General features: G+C 39.3%; 1 protein-coding gene across 1 annotated transcript in view; it reads left to right on the top strand.

Annotated features, from left to right (window-relative positions):
- kirrel3b (kirre like nephrin family adhesion molecule 3b) overlaps positions 1-19,502 on the top strand; it is a 265,115-nt gene that overhangs the window by 11,531 nt on the left and 234,082 nt on the right. The gene's annotated exons all lie outside the window — the stretch shown is intronic.

Genomic DNA, 19,502 nt, shown 5'->3' with positions numbered 1-19,502 from the left:
CCTCAATGTGAATAATTTCTAATGTTTTGAGGAGTATGTGTGGCTTACTTCCTTGTTTTAGACAAGCCAGCTAAGTCATTTCCGGTCAACTATACTGTGCCGTAATAGGAGTGTACTATGCTTGGTTTCTCTACATAAGCCATTCACAATCGAAGAAAAGTTTTATTTGTCTAAGAGGACCAAACGTCCATGTATACCATTCCAATAAAGACAAATGCGAGTTTAAATAAAATGTGCAAGTAAATCGGCTAAATATGCACAAGTCATTGCTATGATTGACAGTAACCGGACAAAACATCTGACAAGCTGATGTCAAAAAAAGAGCTGTGCATTAAATGATTCAGAATAAATTCAGAGTAACAAAACTACAGCAGTAACAATTTTGCGTTGGTTAAATATAGGCTATTTAATAGCTTTTATAGCTCAATATAAAGCTTAAAAGATGCAGTTATTAAATTATATAAAATATTTTAAATTCATATCAATTTGTATTGAGTGCATTATGTAACTCTTATGCCAATAATATTGAACTTATTTAATTTGTAGTGAACTATATATAAGTATTTAAATAATTCATGCTTATAAGCTGTTTGTGTTTGAACTTATTTACTTATTTATTTAATGAGTTTCTGCACTTGCTATACTATTTACTTAGGTGTGGTAAAAGTACTACAATTTATTATACTAGTAATTTTTACAATAAATCAAAAAGCAATACGTCTTTAAAAAACTAGGGAGTTGAAATGGCAGCTGCAGCCAGTGATTGATCCTCTGCTGCCATCTTCTGGTTATATGGGTAATTTCATGTCATTTTCATCATCAAAAGACATTGTTTTCCGTGAAAATACTTTATGAATGAAAAGTGAATCTTTAAAGTGAATTTTATTGCACAGCTGTAGAATTAAAAAAAAATTGTGTTCATGACTATGTAGGCAAGTTACTGATTATCAAGAATGTGATTAAGATGTCCTTGAAGTATCGTTAGCTAGCTAACATTAGTCTAAACATGTTATGATAGCAAATGTCAGCATTTAAATGTACAACTATGCAGGTACTCTCCTGGGATTACCAGGCTCAGCATTTAAATTATATGTTGTTAAATAATATGAAACTGAATGTTCATGCCGCTATCATTATTTACCATGTTGCAATTATTATTTTTCTCAGTTTCTGATAAGAACGAGGTAGTAGAGGAGTCTCAAGAGTGCCCGCCTATATATAGCACATATAAAATGAGCTTCAGCAGAAGTTTACAAGCTGGCTTATCATTAAGTTCTAAAGAACGCTCCATACATATGGTCAGTTATATCAGCTGCTATGAGAAAAGGCTATTAATGATCCGCCACCTACAGCTTTCTCACGTGCGATATAGCGTACTAGCCAGGACTCTTTTTTTATGTTTACAAACGTGACGTAATGACGCAAAGATGAATGGCGGCATGTACAGTACCAGTACCACACAAATTAGAAAACATTATTACAAGCTTACCCTTAATCAGGCCAAGGTAAGAGGATTTGAAAGGAGAGTTATGAATACTGGCTGGTTATGTACCTGCCCAAAAATTGATTTTGGATCATTTTCAACCAAAAAAAAGTTACAGACTGCAGCTTTAATGTAACTTTATCTCATAAATGACATACAAAAACACATATGGTCTAAGAAGCATTAAAAACACACACATATGCTTCTTATGTTGTGTTAATCAGACATTTCTGCCTCTCAGACGTGAGTATACTATACATACACAGATAAAGACACACTCTTGAAGTGCTAGAGAGCGCATTGAAGTGTCAGAGACAAAAGCGACTTTCAGGCCTTCTACCTCCTGCGTTTGAAGGTTGCCAAACAAGTGACTTTCATCTTGTAAACCAGCAGACAAGGCCAACAAAGGCAAAGAACACTTCTAGTGTCCTGGGTTTGGGATGAGAGGGGGAAAGAGAAGGGAAACGAAAGAGAGAAACAGACAGAATTATGGGGTCTTTTCATGCCCGAGCCCTTTATAGTGTCCTCAGTGAAAATAGCATCTACTTCATAGTCCTTTCCATCACCTCTGTCGTGCTCATCATTCTGGCTCCGCTGAGGTGAAAATGGAAAAACGGACTCTATCAAAGGGCTCGGGTGCAATTAAGAGGGCAAGCGCTACGGCCATGTGCAGGACGGGGCGGCACCCTGATGTTCCTCGGCTCTAATGAGAGAGGATGATGAATAGGAAATATGAGCAAACCGAGCCCCAATTCTCTCCACGAGAAAACAAAGCGCTAAAAGTTTGAAGGATGGAAAGACATCATCTTTCTTGTAATTTAATGTCTAGCGGTTATTGCAGTGCAGGTGGTGTAATTTAGAGTCCAGCTTACATCATTTACTTTCCTCCCTCTGTTGTACAAATCAATAAAACGTGAGAAAACAGATGTTTTATCTGTCTTTTTGTGATATGCAACCATTTACTTTGATTTTTTGTTTTTTGTACCTCCGGAATCTCATTGGTTTAAAACCCTCCTCCGTTTAAACTGTTAAAAATGGAATATCGAAATCTGAGATTGTGTCAAATTAGGTAGAAATGTTTCATGTTCAGACCAATCATATACCACCAAAGTATTTCCTTGAATATCCTTCGATATCACAAATGAAAATCACCAAGTATGTTATCCTCGTGACATCGATTTTAATCCCCAGACTCACATGCTTAAACCAGAGTGCAAAGAGATCAAAATAAACAAGAAAGAACAAGAGTTTTAGATTTAGCTATTGAAAAACGGAGGTTTGCAGAGGGATGAGGCAACAAAGAGATAGAAGTAGGCAAGAGAAAAACAAGTGAAGTACAGAGAGATACAGGGCGAGAGACGGATCGGTATCTATGGCTGGTGGAATTCTCTGAGCTGAATTAATGATGTTGCAACAGAAGAGCCAGGCCCAGTGGAGACCTGGTCCAGATTTCAACCTGAGGTCCCTGGAGGTGGGAGCCACTCAGCACGACAGTGGAATAGGCCACAGCGTTATAAACTAGCCCTGAGCAGGACCGCCGGGACCTTTTTCATCACCACGCTTGCTCTAGTGCTCCCCTGCTCCAAAATTATGTAGGACATGGATGGGGACAGAAGAAAGTGTGTGCGTTTGGGTAGCTGGCATTTATCTTTGCTAGAGGAGGCTCCATTCTGAAGTCTAGTGAACAGCTTTGTTGTCTGCTGTCTTTATAGGCAGCATACTAACTGAAGTAGAACTTTAAAAGTGATTTATTCCAGATAGGCTTGCAACATAAATAGCACTTTGCATGGGAGATTTGCCTTATAACTGATGGCTGTGTTAGCATGTTGCTCAAGCTGATGACTACATAGTACAAAAAAATAAAATCCATATTCACATTTATGTAATGCATTTGAAATCAACAACAGGTTTCAATATGTATTTCGTAAATGTTGTGTCTTATACTTAAAGGATTAGTTCACCCAAAAATGAAAATTAACCAATGATTTTTTCACCCTATATGACTTTTTTTTTAAAGACAAATCCAATTGGAGTTATATGAAAAATTATTCTGGCCCTCCCAAGCTTTAGAATGGCATAGGCGGGTGTTTCTCTTCACCAGTCCAAAACAAGTCCACTAAAACGCATACATCCATAATAAAAAGTGCCTCACCTAGCTCCCGGGGGTGAATAAAGGCTTCCTGTAGCAAATCAATGTGTTTTTGTAACAAAAATATCCATATTTAAAACATAAATTATTACTTAAATCTAGCTTGTGCAACTGGTTGTACCCGAAAGCAGCTCCAGGTGAATTACATAATACATCGACAGAAGTGATGAACCCAAACGTGCCGTGAAGAGATCAGAACAAATCAACAGTCACAAATTAGAAGTTCAAAATGAGGATTTGTAAAGGAATGTCAGAGGATTTTGATATAAACCCAGAGGAGACTGGTTTTCCTTTGCTAAAGTAAGGAAACTTTGCTTCCTTTGCTCCTGTAAACAAACGTCGACATCCGACGTCCTCCGTCTGCAGCTACTTCCGGGTACGACCAGTTGGCGCAAACTAGATTAAAGTGAATATTACTTTTTAAATATGGATATTTTTCTTACAAAAACACATTGATTTACTACAGGAAGCCTTTATTCACCCTCCAGAGCCATGTGAGGTACTTTTTATTATGGATGAATGCTCTTTATTGGACTTCATTTGGACTGATTAAGAGAAACACCCGCCTATGCCATTCTAAAGCTTGGAAGTGCCACGATAATTTTTGATATAACTCCTAGTGGATTTGTCTGAAAGAAAGAAGTCATATACACCTATGATGCCTGGAGGATGAATAAATCATGGGCTAATTTTTATTTTTGGGTGAACTAACCCTTTAAATGCAAGTCTTGGGTTTCTATGGAAATTAAAACACCTGACAGTAGTTGCACTGATGTAATGACTTCACCATCTGATGTCTTTTATTTAGAAGGCGGGACTTCCTTTACTAGAGCGACCATATTGTACACTGCAGTTTCTCCCATTTACAGCAACACAAATTAATTGGGAACTATAAGTCTTTCGTCAACATTTTATGTATTTATGTATCTGAAAACAATGCATTCTGGGATTGTGATACAGTCTCAGAGTTTGGTGGAAAGAGGGAAGACCAATTTTCCTTATATTTATCTTCACATCTGATACACACCCATGGCATTTTAAAATGCAGTCTATGTAGGCAGCATACTAGGGGGAAAAAAATTCTCATAAATTAGTACAACAGACCGCAGTGAGACAGACTCTGGGAAGATAAAGCTGAAATGATCAGGCGGCAAAGGAATCAACATGATGAAAAAGACAGAGAGGGTGAAAGATAAAGAGAAATATAGCATGAGGAACAGAATGGGGGAAGCGAGGGATGAAAAGATCGGGTGTTAGCGGCTCGACTATCACTGAGGCAAATTACCCACTTTGCGCAAGGAAAATGCGTTTTCGTTCCTGACATTGCTTATAATGAAAACGGAGCCAAAATCAGTCCACATAACTCATCCTCTTCTTTCCTCCGCAAACATCCCTCGCTCAGAGGAAGGCACGCTCCACTAGTATGACTGCGGCTGGAGAAAGCCTGCAAGCATATGTCATTAAAATGCTTAGACAAGTGGAAGAGAGCAGGGGAGATGGCAGTGAAAGGGAGGGCAGAAGACATTACGTCGGAGAGGGGCTGTCAGACAGAATCAGTCTCCAGACCTCCTGCAGTATTTACAGGTCAGAAGAGGAGAGGGACCCCCACATGTGCAATCCATGCTTCTTCCGAGATACGAGACAAAGATGGATAGAATAGGGGAGGACAGAAAGAGAGGTGGCCAACGTGCTGTCTGGCTGACAGGTGTGAGTATTGTTGTCTCTAATTGAACGAGAGAGGGGGTGCGGGCGAAACGGGTCCGAGATATGGCTGCCAGACCTGTCGCTCACTGCCAGAGTGTCGAAGGGTCAAGCGCTTTAGCTGTGAACGCCGGACAATTAGCCGCAAATAATTGTCTACCTAAATGGAATGACTGAAGGGTCTCCAGGGGTCTGTTTCAATATTTAATGACCTTACGTTTACTTCAGTGCAGCTGTGTGTAATTGAACTCATACTGTTTTGGAGCAACAGATCATGGATCCAAAGGGAAAAGATGTACAACGAGAAGAACTCAAAAGCTTAACATAAAAAAAAAAAAAAAAAAAAAAAAATCAGCTTACCTGGTGGAAAAATGTATTGTTTGTAGCTGTTCTTTTCAGATGTTTTTCCCAAAATTCAATCCAAAAATACAAAGTAAGAGTATAGAGCTATAAAATATGTTTTGTTTTTTTATCCATATATATTCATAAGTCATGGCAACATATCTCGATTACTTGAAATTATGTTACATACATTAATTACATTATTATTATTTTTTTTTTTTTACATTTGAGTTCATATTGAGTTCACTGACATCTGACTGCAGACCGTATCTTGGCAAATCTGAGTACAGTTTGAGATGTAGACTTGTCTAAAACTCTTGCTTTGAATGTGAGATTAGTGGGTTCTTTTTGTCCTCGGGAGAAACATCTGTAAATGCAACAGACCTCAGCAAGTCCCAGTTCAATGTCTTTTTTGTCTGTGACAAACAAGTGAGATCTTATTTGTGACTTTACCAGTGTTGTAGACAGAAAAAAGGCAATAATGTGGCATGTGACTGTACTTTAGTTGTAGACTGTTATGTTGAGCCTTTCACATGACTTGCATCAGGGTTGTGCGCGCTCGACATAAGCATTGCGAGTGCTTTGACCTCGACATGAAAAGTGCAGAAAGCGTCACTTGGTAGCAAACAAGCGAAAAGTGTACACAGTAAACAGTGAAAACATGTATTTGAGCTTTGGGCGAGTGCTTTGATACATCACAGAAAGAAAAGCAGGACTCGCTGAATGTGGGTTTACGAAAGTTTTCTGTCTCACGACGCTCTTTTTGAATTGAAATTACTTGAAGAACTGAGGCAGCATAACAGCAGGTTCCAGGCTGGAAAACAACCAGCCTGCTCTTCTCCAGAGCTAAGAGTCTTTTTAGTCTCAGAAGAACCTCAGGACCTTCGTGTTAGTATTGATGGTGGAATAATGGAAGATATTCCCAATAAATCTGAAATGCTTTTTATATTTGCATAAATACTAAGTTAAATTGAGAGGCATGAGCAGAAACGAGGTTTGTGTATGACAAAGCTCTCTGCAGAAACACAACACAAGAAAAGGTGCCACTGTGAGTTTGTCACGGACAGCGTAAACTTGCGGAGTGAGGGAGAGAAGAAAAGAGAGGGAGAGATTTTCCCCGGGCTCTGAGACACTGTCATTCTGATTAAGTCACGCAGAGCAGAAAAGGAGAGCTGGGAAATCAAATCAGTGCAACACCGCAGAACGCATGTGGCGAAACATGGAAAAAACAACCGCGGAAAGGGAGATAAAAGGATGAAACCAACACCACAGAGTCAGTACACAGATATGGACTTCTTTCTGTCCTAGGAGGTCTTGCTGGGGCCTCTGCGGTCTCTCGCTGTCTTGTCTGTCTTGCCCAACCCAGGCTATCACCTTCAGCTGTCATCCGCCTGTCTGACACTTTCAAAACTTACGAAAACATTACAAAACTGGGGAAAAAAAGTGTGCCAATTCCCAGAAATGGAAGGATGGATAAAACTCTACTGAAACTCCTGGCACATCTCTGTAAAACCCATAAAGGGACTTGCAACATAAGGTAACCATTTAAAAAAAAAAAATAATAATAAATAAAGGCAAAAAAAATACTCACAGTTCAGATTTAAATCTAATATGAGTATATATTTTTATCCACAAAGAGCAATTTGTACAGTGTGAGAAAATAAAATAAAATGCTATATTATAAAAACAACATGTTTCCAAATTCCTGTTTAGTAACTGGCTTTTGCAATCACATTAATGGCAAAACAAATTATTAAAATACTACCTGCCAAAAAATTTACTCTTGTATTAAGTTAATAGTGGATTTTTTTCTCTCTTTTTAACCTATTACAGTATTGTTAGATGTATAAATCTGAATAAATGAATGAATGAATGAATGAATGAATACATTTTCTGTCAAACTTATCCAAAGCAATACTGCAAGTTTGTATTTATTTATCATAAACTAAACTAAAACAAAGTTTATTAGAGTACATTTTACAAGAAAATATTATTTCATTTTGTCTATTCAGAATCTTAACTGTGTTTCTGTGTGGTATTTTAAACAACTGAGTTAAAAATTTGTATACACTTTTTTTCAGTCTTGAATGTAAGTGTGATGTTATTAAGTTGGAAACGGGGCTTGTGACAGTGCTAATGGCTTCAAGCATAGATCAAAATACTTTGCTTTCAAATCTTGGACTCACAAAGTCGAGCAGAAATGCTTTGTGAACGCTTCAGGTAATGTCGCCGATTACATAGGGACTGTTGTTGTAGAACATTGAGCCTTTCTGAAGAACAGTAGCACTTTGATAGATTCTTTGAGGCAGACACACACAGCAAGCATTCAATTTGAGCTGTTTTAAGTTGAACTCGTATGACTTTGATAGTGAATATTTCCTCCGGCTTTTGACGTTAACACGATACATTTAGATCAGAACAGACATGTCTTTTGTCTTTATACGGGATTCTTTTTGTGAGACAAGAGGCAGTAATGGATGAATATTTAATACAAGAGCTGCACACACACACACACACACACACACACACACACACGCACACACACACAAACAAATATATAAAACTCATTCATCAGTTGTTCTCCTTTGTAGAGACATAGTTAGCTTGTGTCTCTTTATTGGACAAAATATATAGAATGACAAAGCTTCCCACAGGAAGGAAACATCTCAAATCAGATCTATTTAATGTCTCAGTTGTTTCTTCTAGACAGCAGTGTGCATAGAGAGTAAATGGAATCTGCTGCTTTTCAGATTTCTCACATGAGTGAGAGAGAAAGGGAAATATTTATTTATTGCCTCAATTTATCAATTGCCTTGTTTCTCTTAATGAAAGCAGAAATTTTCTGCTATTTCTCATTAGAAAATGACCCAACAATTCCACATTTGTGTCCTCATATGTTTCAGAGAAAGTCTTAATTATGTTTCAAGCTGTGCTTAAGTTTTATCTCTTTTTTGAGTAAACCAAAACTTCTCATATGGAGAAAAAAAATGGGATCTCAAAATCAGGGATAACGGGTTTCTGTTTCTCATATGAGAAAATACCCTCAAAAATGTCACGTTTGTCTCCTGAAGAGTTTCAGACTCCGTCCACACGAAGCCGGTGCGTTCCCTATCCGATCATTTTTTTTCCTCGTTCTAAAAAAAAAATTCCGTAAACACGAAACCACTGAAAACGGTGTAGTATATATGCCAGGCCAGTGTGGGGTGCTGTAATTCTGCCATAGAGATACGCTATACACGGAGAAGAAGACTTTGAGCATGCGCATAACCTTGCGCGCTGTATACGAACTAAGAAGAAGAAGACGAAGATGCAAACATTATCGCTTGTTGCTCATAACAGTTGCATAGAAGCAATAGATTTTGCTGTAATAAAGCTAGTAGGCTTAGTAGCAACACAAACACAATCATGTAGTCCGCCATAATTGTTGTTGCTGTTACGTGTGACGCAGCCGACACGTGATGTGATGACATCATCTTTTCACAAAATATACGTATTGGCTGTACACACGAAACCGCGAGGGTGTCGTTTTCAGATTTATCCACTTTGGGACCCGGTTTCAAAAAATAGCGGATTCAGTCTCCTAAAACGCCGGATCCGTGTGGATGAAACGCCAATACGATAAAAAATGTATACGTATACAGCGAAACGCGTCTCCGTGTGGACAGGCCCTCAGAGCACTCAAACTGTGCTCAGGTTTTTTTTAGAAACCAAAGACAGACATTTGTGTCTCTTTGTTGAATAAAACAGAAATTCCTAAAGGAAAGAAATATCTCAAATTAGGTGTTTTGTTACCCCCCAAAATCTCACATTTGTCTCCTGAAGAGTTTTAGAGAAAGTGTTGTCTGTATCTTAAACTGCTCAAGTTTTTTTTTCTAGATACCAAAGAGAGATATTCATTTTATGTTTCTTTGTTCGGACAATACAGAATGTCACATTAGAAATAAATATAAGAAAGAAATCTCTAATTATAAGTTTGTTTTTCCTAATTAGCAGTACAATTCAATAGAGATCTGCTTCTCAGATTGAGCCTAATAATATAAAATCCCTCATACAGTATCTCACAAAACTGCAACCATTTTAGTATATCTTCTCAAGGGACAATACTATAGAAATTAAACGTGGATATATTTTAGAGTAGTCAATGTGCAGCTTGTATAGTAGTATAGATTTATTATTTATTTATTATAGTACCAGCAGCACCCATGCAGCCCCAGACCATGATGCTACCACCACCATGCTTGACTGTAGGCGAGACACAATTTTCTTGGTACTCCTCACCAGGGCATCACCACACATGCTGTACACCATCTGAGCCAAATACGTTTATCTTATAGTCTCATCAGACCACAGGACATGGTTCCAGTAATTCATGCTTTTGGACAGGTTGTCTTCAGCAAACTGTTTGCAGGCTTTCCTGTGAGCCAGCTTCAGATGAGGCTTCCTTCTGGGACGACTCCTATGCAAACCGACTTGTTGCAGTGTGCGGTGTATGGTCTGAGCACTGACAAGCTGACCTTCTACTTCTGCAACCTTTAAACCAATGCTGGCAGCACTCATGCATCTGTTTTTTGGAGCCAGGTTCTGCACCTGACGCACAGAATGAGTGCTCAACTTCGTTGATCGACCCTTGCAAGGCCTGTTCCAAATGGAACCCATCTTGGAAAACCTCTGTGTGACCCTGACCACTGTATTGTAGCTCAGTTTCAGGGTGTTACTGAACCTCTTTATAGCCTTGGCCATCTTTGTGTAGAGCAACAATTGTAATTCTCAAATCCTTAGAGAGTTGTTGAACATCTAGTGGTCAGTATGAGAGAATTATACTTAAAGCACCTAATTTGAACTGCTCTAATACAAGATACACAACTATTCTATATTATTTTATATAAACACATTTGTGTTTATTTTGAACAGAAATCTAGTTGCAATATTCTAATCTATATAAGAAAAAAATTCAGGTTGCTATGAAAATAATGCTATTTTTACACTGGTTCAGCATCCTGGTGTACTTAACACAATAAGTAATGACCCATTGGACAAATCTACTGGCAGCAAAATGAGTGGGAGCTCGAAAATCAATATGGAATTTCTTTGTACATTTTATATCTGATCTGCCATGCATACATACTCACATTACAAAGCCAAGAAATGATTGTTAAACTCCTTCTGAAGCCATTCAATGCAGGTATAGTCTTCAGGGGGACAGATATCACCACTTTCTGTTGTATTCTTTGTAAAGGCCTTCTGTGACAACTTTCTCATCACCCTCTAACAAAATGCTTCCGATGGCTTGTAACTAGCAGTGAGCATCAAGCCCAGTGCCATAGGCAGGGTCAGGGAAAATACCTCGAGGCAGAATATCTGTGTCACAGTGACCAGAAATGATGCTGGGAAGTTGAAACAAGGTCAGTGACATCTAAATGTGTTTGTTTGTGTTGGTGGTGTTGGTGGAGGGAGCCAACAGTCAACAGCAGGGTCACCGGAGGACATGAGACACGGAGGAGACGCCACCTTTGTGATATTTGAGCTTATTACAGGTTGCCTTGTGAATAAACACTGAACTGTAAACTGATCAACATGAGACCAATTTTGAGAATTTGACTGCTTTAAAAGGTCTATTTACAACATTTCACTTGGCAGGCAAAACAATGTTCACAATATGACTGAAATACTGAAAGAAAGAAAGAAATAAAGAGAAAAAAATACACGAAAACTGGCTTGAAAATGTATTAGTAGAACAATATATAATTTGCCATATGGGTTACTGAAATCTTGAAAACTGTTCAGAATGCGGAAATATATATAAAAATTATGTATCCATGTTCACTCACAATGAGTCATTTTACATGCCATATGTTCAATGACTAATTCTCGTCTTTGTTTAATACTGACCTTCGATAGTTATTAGGCAGTTTACTGAGATGCTTGGAACTTCAGTCTTTGTTAAAACGGATGAAAGCACATCTTTATCAAAAATAATTCACAGTATTTTTGACACATTCACTTGATAAACAGGCCTGATTTGTTGTCCTTGGTATGAGATGTATAAGAAGAGAAAAAAATATAGCAGCTTTTATAAAAGAACCGTAAAATGGTATTGTGCTCAAAATGGTAGGTAGCCTTGTCATGCCAATTAACACAATGGCAAAAACAGTCAGAGTGTTAGTAGCATACATTTATCAAGCATAACCCTTGTGAACAAAAAGTACACTTTAGCATACTTTAAAAACAGAGTGCTTACAGTATATTTTACAAAAAATAGGCTTGAGTCTGAACTGAATGTACTGTTTTTAAATAACAGATAAAAATGTATTACAGTTTTAATTTATGTTAAATGTAATTAGTGGGAATTAAGTGCATCTTAATATGTAATTTCATAATTACAACTATTTAAAATATAGTTAAAGTTACTGCTGATGTACTGACCATTATTTATGGAAAATTAAAATTAAAATGTTTTAATGACATTTATATTGGAGCTTATATGTCATGTATTTAAAATGCATCTATAATACTCATTTGTAATGAATAAGCTGCAATTTAAAATATTAACTTTAAATGTAATATCAAACGACAAATAACTACAATAAAGCACTTTATATGTGCTTTAGAATGTTAGTCAGCACATCTAAATAAGTGTACTTCATTAAAACATTATAAAAGATTATTAAAACAATGATATAAAATGTACTTTAAAGTAAAACTTTTAAATGCAATATCAAATGTCAAATAACTATAATTCTGTCATGACAACTCTCTGAAAAGTTTAGCTTGGTAATGGATATGAGTATGACAATATTAATGTATTTGGTCTTGGCGGAATAGATCTGCTACGCTGCTGCTACTGTTGGTTATTGCTGTAGTTGTAGATTATTGCCGCTGCTGCTGAAAGCACTTTCAGAACTTGCTACTCCCAAAGCATATGGCGATACGGTGCTGTGAGTATTTAACATACTGCTGCTGCACAAATAGCATGAAATAACCCGTAGCAGATCTATACAGGTGGAGCTGGAGAAGTTGGAGGGTTTCAGAGGAACTCTGAAAGCGCGCTGTGAAATGCCCAAGTGAATGCTACCAGCCATTTACATAGCTGCAAGCTCATTGGTTGCGTACGCAACATGAACCAATCAGCTTGTGCCAAGTCAAATAACTCTGTGATATCATCAGTTACGTTAACAACCTGTCAGTCTGCATCATCTAGAGTTTAATAACTGATCGTTTCACTAGATAAGACCCTTCTTCCTTGGCTGGGATCATTTTGAGTCCTTTGTAGCTGCATTTAAACTGCATTTTGGACTTTCAAACTCAGGGGCACCATAGATATCCATTATATGGAGAGAAATCCTGAAATGTTTTCCCTAATAAAACATACAAAGAAGGTCAAACTCTCTCTCTCATTACAACAAAAGTGGAAAAACAGTGATGTAGAACGTTTTTGAAGTTGGGGGAGAAAATGAGATAGGAGTTTTTGGACATACCCTAACTGTCATAAACAGGAATACACACAGTTCCTGCAGAGCTAGACCAAGATGAGCGTTTGCGGTTGAAAGGTGTATAAAATGTATTATTTATTTATTTTTTATTTTTTTAATAACCAAATCATTTTGCTAGATAAGACCCTTCTTCCTCAGCTGGGATCATTTAAAGCCCTTTGAAGCTGCATTTAAACTGCATTTAAGAAGCATTTAAATATTTTGGAAGTTCAAACTCGGGGGCACCATACATATCCATTATATGGAGAGAAATCCTGAAATGTTTTCCTCAAAAAACTTAATTTATTTATGACTGAAGAAAGAGAGACATGAACATCTAGGATGACATGGGGGTGAATACATTGTCTGTAAATGTTTGTTCTGGTAATGAACTTCTTTTTTAAAACAATATCATTAAACCAATTTCCAATTCTAGCATCACACTGTTATTCTATATCCTCCAATCATAACACAACATCGTCTTTCTGACCTGCTATTACTGATATGTCGAATCATTCAGCTCCATAGATTTATCACAAGAGCCCGCATCCCTCCAGCCTGTCAGAGACAGGTTATAATCCCATTTTATCACAAGCACACAGACAAACTCATACAAGCACACACTACAGTTAATGCTGGCCTGTACGGGGCTGCCTGTCAAGGCGATGGTCCACGCATCAATCACACAAGTGTCACTGCAACTCTGTCCTGTGCTTGAATCTCTAGATCAGAGGAGTGAAGCATAGCCTGGGCTGAATATGGAGCGAAGTTAGAGCTTGTTTGTGGTCTGTCATTCTGTGTCAGACACTGGAAAAATCTATTTAGTTTCCACCTGTCATGGCTTTCAAACTGAGGGACTGTATAGCGTGTCGGTAAACAATGTGTCCAACATGTCAGAATGAGTTTATGTGGTATTCGTCACACACTACACAAAATCAATGTTTCCTGTCAGTAAGGATCCAATATCGGCTCACTCATATTTTCTATTAATTAAAATAGTTTAAATAAGCATGATTTCATGAGCATCGTCTGTTTATAAGATGCGATTAACGTTTCCAGTTACACTTGGTGTTAATGCTCAAATGCAGCCTCCGACACTGTTTTCTAGTGATCATTAGGGATCATTTCTGGTGATCATTAAGTAAACAGCATTCACTGATGAGTTTCGAGATGCTGTTGATGGCACCGGCTGACCTGTACTTGTCCATTAGCCATCTGCTGTGTCTACAAGCAGAAAGAAATTATTTGCATTTCTGTTGGTTTTTTTAACACATTATTTTTTGAAGTGACTACCCTGTAGCTTTCCAGTTAACCTCACAGAGCTTTTAAAAAGAGATTAACAAGGCCATAAATAGCAAGGACAGAGAGCAGATTAGCCTTGTTTTAACTGTGGGAGGAGACAGTATGCTCACTGTGAACCCTAACATAGGCAGCATTTCAAAATGTGGCATCATTTCTGACACTACCAGTTGAAGAACACTACCAGTCAAAATTTTGGAATAATTCATTATTTTATAGAAAACTGTTACCAAGTATGCATCTACTTGATAAAAAAGTAAAAGTAAAAAAAGAGAGTAAAATCAGTAATATATTTGAAAATTGATATTTTAAATAACTAATTTCAGTTTGAATATATTTAAAAATATACTTTATTCCTGTGATGCAAAACTGAATTTTCAGCATCATTACTCGAATCTGAAATATCACACGATTCTTCAGAAACCATTGTAATATGCTGATGTGCTGCTCAAGAAACATTTTGTGTTATGTTGAAAACAGTGGTTCTGCTTCATATTTTTCAGGATTCTCTATTAATGAAAAGTTCAATGAACATTTGAAATATACATTTTTGTAACATTATATGTTATTAATGTCACTTTTAATCAATTTAATGCATACTTTTAAATTATTTGTTGTTGTAAACAAAGACTTTTGGAGAAGAATTTGACAAGAAAATACTAATTTCAGTCTTTATACTTTAAAATGTTACGGTTATCAATGTGTTTCTTGCTGTTTCTTTGTAATTATCTGTCAAATGTTCTAGGATTTTCTAAGTGAATCCGCTTCAAAGTAATTCCTACACCATTTTTAGTGAAGTTTCCACAAAAAAAAAAAAAGCAAAAACGTCTCTAGGTTACGTATGTAACCATGGTTCCCTGAGAAGGGAACGAGACACCGCGTCCCCTAGGGGTCGCTATTGGGGAACGCTGCAGCATGACTCGTGTCTGAAGAATGCAATATAGAAAAACTACATGAAATGGCCGGCGACAGCGTATGACGTCACCGCGTCGCGCACGTCGCTGCTGGTGCGTCACTACCGGGCGACACAGTATAAAGAGTCGCCGATGTAAACACACATCCGCTTCATTGTCTGAAGCTTCTCGTCCGAAGCATGGTAGGAAGCGTAGGGGACGCGGTGTCTCGTTCCCTTCTCAGGGAACCATGGTTACATACGTAACCTAGAGACGTTCCCTTCCGAGGGAACTCTCACCGCGTCCCCTAGGGGTCGCTATTGGGGAACGGTTATACCCACGTCTCCATGCTGAGGGGAGTGCATAGTAGCGAGCACTTAGTGTAAATTCTGTGAAGAATTACCCCTATAGGACAAGGTGACAGCTGTCAGAACGTAACCTCCCCGGCCAAAGCCTGAACTGTTACTCACTTACCTGAATGGGTCAAAGGACCCAGAGCACAGCTCAGGTTGGAATAGGAGATTGCTTCGGAGGAACGGCTAAGTTAATACTTAGACTTAACTAGAACAGGAACTGCCAGTACTACCGAGTCTAGTTCCCTCAGTGAACTGTCTCAGAGATAGCAACTAACAGGCCTGTCTTAAGACAAAGACCGTTCTAGCAGGGGTTACCGTCAGATAACAGACCCTGGATAACAGATGGTCAGGAGATATCTAAGGTGATATCGAGTGGAGTTGGACCCAGGGAGACCGGGGTTTTAAGACCAACTCAAAAAATGGGAACGAAGGACCGTGTAACACATACCGTATAGGATTTTAGAAAAGAACCCAGAAACTTGGTGGGAACTTACCACTTATGTGGATTTTAGGAAGTGCACAGGGATTGTGTGCGCACTTACCACTATTGTGGATTTCAGAAAGTGCCCAGGGTTTAGCGTGGGACACTACCCTAGTAAATGGGATTTAGAGACTGTGTTTTCCCCCTTTTGGGGGTTTCACTGTTAAAGCTCCAAGCTTGTCAGGGATGACAAGCATTTAGATAGGGGAGGAACCCTCCCTGTTTAGAGAGGGGAGCAGTGTTACACCCCAATCAGGACAGACAGTCCGCAAACTGTTAGTCGACTGATGAAATCATGGAGCTACTGACCATCATGATAGTGGACACAGACAGCGGACAGACCCCTAACCCCGACTTGCAGGGAGGAATATCCGTCCTTAAAAAGGGCAACGCTCTTAAGGGACACTTTAGTGTAAAGGGGAGCATACTAAACCCAGTCCACATGGATGCCTACTAGGAGAATGTGGTGCTCAGAAATTACCCTTCCTTAGAAGGGGAGCATACTCATCCCACTAGGAGCCGTGCTCTAAAATGGGACCCTTCGCAAAGGGGAGCAAACATGCTCGAATCAGGGAGCCTGAGAGGAGGTAGTGACCATTTCTTCCCTTTGTCAAAGGGAGAAATTCACCATGCGGCAGTGGCGCTGCTTTGAAGGAACCTTAAATAAGGTGAGCTGCCAGCAGCCTGAAGAGACTTCTACGTAAGAAGTCCTTGATTCTAGCAACTCATCTCAAGGCCCTGAAGAGGGAGAGCTCCTAGCTAGACATGAGGCCTGAGGGGGAGTTTCTACTCAACCCGGAAGTCAGGCACAGACAGGCTCCTAACCCTGATTAACAGAGAGGAAAACCCGCCTGCCAGGAGGCAGCGCTCAGATTTCACCCTTCTTCAGAAAGGGGAGCTTACTCCTCCTGCCAGGAGCAGCACTCTTAAGTGGAACCCTTCTCAAAGGGGAGCAATCATACTTGACTCAGGAAGCCTGATGACAGATTCTACCCAACCAAAGGGGAATTTTTCCATACGACAGTGGTGCTACTGACGAACCTTGAATTAAGGTGAGCTGCTGTCGTTGAAGAGCTCTGATAGGACCCTTTCCGCGGAAAGGGGAGCTACTAAAGTTACTTCAAGTTCCTGAGAAGGGAGCTCCTGGATAGTCATGAGGACAGACTCCTAACCCTGAAGGCCAGGGAGGAACGCCCATCCAGCCGAGGGGGCGCTCATTAGGGACCCTTTCCTCGGGAAGGGGAGAGCCCAGCTCGTGTGTGAGCCTGAAGAGTGAGAATCAGCCTGGACAAGAGGGACAGGCTCCTAACCCAGATGAACCGGGAGGAAAACCTGGCTTGTCAGCGAGAAGTGGTACTCTGAATAAACCCTTTCCGCGGAAAGGGGAGTACTACTTTAGTTAATAGGAGAACTGAGAAATTGCTCCTTGGAGACAAAACTTAGGAGGTGCTGGAAAGAACCTTCAGCTGATAAGATCACTCCAAGATCTAAAGTCCACAGAGAGGGTCTGGAAGAGGGATTCTCAGAAAAAGGCCTGCAAAGGACAATGTTAAACATGCCAAGGGCAATCCTAAGAAAGAAACTTAGGGAGCTTACCTTGAAGAGGACATAAGTCCTATGTCTAACATATGCTGAGAGGGTGGTTTACCGCACGACCTGTGGCGTGGATAGGACGAACACTGCCGTAACCATAATCCGTAGGATCAGAGGGGGAGCATCCGCCATGGACTCGTCATGTTTTTCTCTGAGAAGCAAAAACACAACACACAGGCCTGAGACAGTATTAAGTTCCTTTTCTTTATTAAAAGAAAAAAAAAATGGATCGTACTCACCCATAAGTGACCTGCATTTAACTCAAACTTAAACAAAACCTGTTTAAGGAGTTAAAATCCAGACCGTCAGTAATGGAGGTTCTTATGGGACATAAGAACCGCTACGTGCAGGGAGCTCATGTTGTAGGGCTCAGACCTGGGCCTTCATGGAATAAAGGACTTAACCCTCCTGTTACCCTAAAATCCGCTAACACCTTTTTCCCACTGGGGTCAATTTGACCCCAAATTTAAAACCTCTAGAATATGATATTTTTTTGCTAAAAGGTTAGTGTCAGGTAATTGATGTCTTTGTTGACTACTTAACAACACTCTGAAACACCCCCCAACTTTCACTGTCAAACACCTGTGACAAAATCTCACTGACAGAAAACCTTTGCGTAGAGGCCATTTTCGATTGAGAGAGCAATTCAATTGACAGTGGTTCTCGCAATACTACAGGTATGGTTGTGTTAGTTTTTATTTTTATTTTTATTATACTTAACATATAAAATTATAGTGCATATTATAAAATCATAGCATGTTATAGTGACCTCAATATCACCCAAAACAAATGTGTGTAAATTTTTTATATTTCTTATGTTTTATACAGCTAAAAGAACCTGGGGTCAAATTGACCCCAAAGAACACAGATGTGACAAAATGTGTACAGGGCATTGAACAAATAATATCATGTTAATTTTATGTTTACCAAGTTTTCCCCATTAAATTAGGAAAAGTCATTCAATCTGAAGCAAAAAAAAAAAAAAGTCAATTATATATGTACATACGTTAAACATTGAATGGGGTCAAATTGACCCCAAGGATAACAGAAGGGTTAAAGGCAGTGATCTACCTAGTCCAAGTCACATAAATCCAGAAAGGCCAATGAGCCTGGGAAAACTAACAGATCAGTGAAAGACCTCTGGTTAGTACCCCCCCCCCCCCCCCAAAAGGGGAGTAATCAATAAGCCAACACACAGACATCTGCAGATATCTGTATGTGTAGGAAGGACCACCAGAGGTAAGAAACAGACCGAAAGCCTCCAGACCCTAAAGGGGGAAGAATTAACACACAGTTAGCCTCAGACAGCTGTAGTTAATAAGACTGTTGTGCCATAGTCATGGTCGAACTAATCTAGGAAATCTACCCCTTTTTTTTTTTTTTTTGGCAGTAAACTAGCTCCACAATCGCGACGCGCAGCACATATTCAGCTCCCGCGGGAGCTAAACATACTCCGCCCAGGCGCCAAATTCCCTCAGGAATAGAGCAAGCAAGGAGCCGCTGGCGACGCCGCAAATGCGTTTGTTAATGCCGCGAGAGGCAAACACACTCATGCAAAATGAGGAACAGAGAAACTCACCTCCCTCCTTTGCGAATGCGTTTTCGCGATAAGCCATTAGTTCCCTCGGGAGCTGGACATGCTGTAATTTACCACACCCACATAGCAGAGAGTCGTTGCAAGTGGGTATGAGAGCGTGCCTCTCGTTACAAACAAGCAATGAATGCACCGATTGCAT

The sequence above is a fragment of the Garra rufa genome, chromosome 11, assembly GCF_049309525.1.
Source record: "Garra rufa chromosome 11, GarRuf1.0, whole genome shotgun sequence".
NCBI classification, from domain to species: domain Eukaryota; kingdom Metazoa; phylum Chordata; class Actinopteri; order Cypriniformes; family Cyprinidae; genus Garra; species Garra rufa.
Note: the sequence above shows the minus strand (reverse complement) of the source record. Positions and strands in the feature narration are given on the sequence as shown.